Raw genomic sequence first — 3,462 nt, 5'->3', positions numbered from 1 at the left:
CGGCGGAGCACCTACTGCAGAAAGAGATGGGAGCACCTGCGATGCTGGACCCGGAAGACTGTGGAGGCACAGATGGCGACGCCCTCCCAATGAGGGATGGATGCCCGTTGGACCCTGACCCCCCTAATGGGCCACATACTGTCGGAGACCAACCCAGAGTTAGATGGGCATTTGAGGGCAGCACAGCAGCCACAAGGGGGTGAGAACACACTGTGTTAAATTCATTCCTGATGCCTGGCATGGTGTTTGGATGCAAGGTTATAGTCAATGTATGCCTCAGTATGCCCCTGTAGGTAATGTTGTCAGGTTCTGCATAGCTATGGTGAGTGGTATGTACAATTGGTATTGGTAATTTGCACTATTCCAGTTTCAGTAAGGGCCTACATCCTGACTCACCGGTATTGCAATGATGCTCTGATGTCCACTGCCTAGGTGGTGTGACCTGGCAATTGCATGTTGTGCAGTCATTTTGTCAGAGTAGCGTAGCTGTGCTTTTGTCAACAGGCAGACATGGATTAGTGAGTCTCAGTAGGTGTGCAGATGGTTGTGTCTGCTGAGTTAATTTCAGCTGTTGTTCCCAGGCAATAGTGTGGTATTGTGGTTGTTACTGCATAGTGTAATTACTAGTGAGCCATTGTAATGTGTATGCCATCTGTGCTGTTATTGCTGTAATTGACCCTGTGCTCCCGTTCTTCCTCCCCTACCCTCCCTCCTTTTCTTCTCCTGTCCTGGTGGGCATTAGCATCATCTGGGAAAGGAGCAGGGGCACTGGCGAGTGGGGGAGCTGCAGCCCACGGGACCCAGGAGGCGGTGTCCACTGACGCCGAGGTGACCAGTGGATTGGAGGGCGAGGGGAACACCACGGGGAGACAGGAGCTACAACAACAGACTGATTCCACCTTGATGGAAGCTCCCTGGTGGTGGAATGTTCCCTCTGAGACCACCCCAGCATCGTCATCTACCACCACCCCCTGTACCAGCACTGCCCTCCCAGCAGCCCTCCACCCAGTTTCCCGTGTCCGCTCACCCGCGAGGGTGAGCGTCTCCTTTGCCGCAGGCACCTCAGCCCCTGCCCCAGTCAGCCCTGCTGCCCTCACTGAGGATGCTATTGACCTCCTGAGATCCATTTCTGTAAGGCAGTCAACCATAGTAAATGCTATCCAGGGGCTAACATCCCAGATGCAGAAATGCAATGCCTACCTAGAGGGCATTTACACTGGTCCGGCTGCCCTACAGAGATCGTTTCAGGCTCTGGCCTCCTCTTTGACGGCAGCTAGTGTCCCTAGTTCATCCATCCCCCCTCCAACTACCTGTACCCAGTCCCAGAGCCCTCTCCCCACACCCATCCCAAGCACATGATCAGACGAGCATGTACCCAAGACAACAGACAGGACTTGCAAAGACAAGCACCACAGATCACACCACAAGCATACACACAGCCAACACACAGAAGCACACACAACAGCCACTGCCTCCACTGTCTCCCCTCCACTTTCTCCCTCACAGTCACATCAGCACTCACACCTGCAAGCTCTTCATCCTCAGTCCCAGATCCTGCCACCTGTTCAGCCTTGCCCACAGTCACCATAACAGCAGACACGCAGACTAGCACCCCATTCACCACATGCAGTCACCACCACCATCACAACCAAACACAGCACACCCACCTTACTTGCAGACTCCACCCCAACATACATGCACACGACCTGTTTGTCCTCTCCCTCCCTCACTGCCCCCTCCCAAAACACATAAACGCTCCCACTCAGACACTCAACAGCCATCCACCTTACACATGCACACTTTACATGCACCTACAACCCAGTCCAGCAGACCTACACCTCCTACAACCACTCCCTCTACCTCCACTCCCAAACCTCCTTCCACACTCCGGCCCACTGTACCTAAGAAACTTTTCCTTGCCGGCCTTGACCTCTTCCCTCCTCCTGACCCACCCCATGTTGTCCTGAAACGAAAGGTCCTGCTCCCCCAGCCCAGTCCCTCCAGCTCCCAGTCCTCTCATGGCCCCTCTAGTGTTACACATGTCCCTCCCCTGCTAAAAATCCTCCCACTACGGGGCACAGGGCAGCCTCTTTGACCCCCCCGCTCCAAGCCCACATCTCTGCCCCCTAATAGAGGAGCAAAAGCCAGCCCCTCCCAAACGAAAATCCAAAGACCCCCCCCTTCCAAGAAAAAAACACCCCCCCTGAAGTGCCTGTCTTCCACATTGATGTCCTTGCCCAGTGGAGTCACTTGGGCTGTCAGGATTCAAGTTGGGCCTCTCATGTTGAACTGTGTAGTGCCATGGACACTTTTGGACTGGCCAATGGCCCTTTGTGTATACAGTTTAATTTATTTTATGTGGTCGTTTTACCCACCAGAATACAGCGGGTGGACCAAAGGTATGTGTCCTTGTTTCTTTACTTCTGGCTTATATTGTATTTTTCAGTGAATTGTTCTCCGTGTGTGGTATGTGTGTATGGTGTGTGTTGTGCGTGTGGGTGTGTCACTCTCCCCTCACTCCCTTGCATACTAGGCGGCTGTACTCACCGTCGTCATCTTCATCAACGCCGCTGCTCCTGGACTCCCATCACCTGGTACAGCATTGGCAGAACTTTCATTTCGGGTTCCATGGCGGTCGCGAACTCTTCTGTGTCCCTGGAGGTGAGTGTCTCCTTTTATATGGATCGTTTCCACCAGACTTTTCGTGGCGTTGGTCCTGACCAGGAAATCCTGGCGGTCTGCAATGTCGTAAAATCGTGTGGGTGAATGGTGTTCCACTTAGCCTGAAGATGGCAACAGCCGTAGTCAGTGGCCGGACCGCACTGGCGATTCAAGCGGTCCGTGGTCATAATATGGCGGTCTTCATCCCCAGTCTGGCGGCGGTACTACCACCATTGCCGGCGTAGTGGTCAGCTGACCGCCAAAGTCACAATGAGGGCCTAGGTTTTTTAGAAGCAGGTTGTTTTTGTGTGGTCTCAGAGGAAATGCTTCTTTTGGCCAGAACATCTCTCCTCACCCTGCTGTACTTACTATGCAAAATCTCTTCCCTTTACCACTCCTCTCCCTACCTCCTCTCACACTCCTTCCCTTTTCCCTCTCTCCTTTATTCTTTTCACAACTCCCCATTTTCTTATTCACTCCTTCCTTTCTCTGCCTACTCCTGTCCTTTCCATATTTTCTTTATCACTTCTAAATGTCTACCAACTAAACTCCCCTGTTCTGCTTTTTGCACCGCTGTTCCTTCTTGCCATAGATTCCTTGTCATTACTCCCTCTTTTTTGCACCTTTTCTGTCATTCTGCTTCACCCTTATCTTTCCTCAAGAGTCCCCAATACAATTTTCTTAACCTCATCTCCACATCTCCTCTTTCAATTTAGCACTGGTTTCCATGCTCTGTCATTCTCTTATATTCATGTTTTTCTCCCAAGACTCTCCATATTTTTGGTCCCTCGTTTCCATAGC

At 52.1% G+C, this 3,462-nt stretch overlaps 1 long non-coding RNA gene across 1 annotated transcript in view; it reads left to right on the top strand.

Annotated features, from left to right (window-relative positions):
* LOC138267602 (uncharacterized) overlaps window positions 1-3,462 on the top strand; it is a 178,126-nt gene that overhangs the window by 32,420 nt on the left and 142,244 nt on the right. The window lies entirely within an intron of this gene.

The sequence above is a fragment of the Pleurodeles waltl genome, chromosome 12, assembly GCF_031143425.1.
Source record: "Pleurodeles waltl isolate 20211129_DDA chromosome 12, aPleWal1.hap1.20221129, whole genome shotgun sequence".
NCBI classification, from domain to species: Eukaryota; Metazoa; Chordata; class Amphibia; order Caudata; family Salamandridae; genus Pleurodeles; species Pleurodeles waltl.
This window is presented reverse-complemented; position numbering and strand designations above follow the sequence as displayed.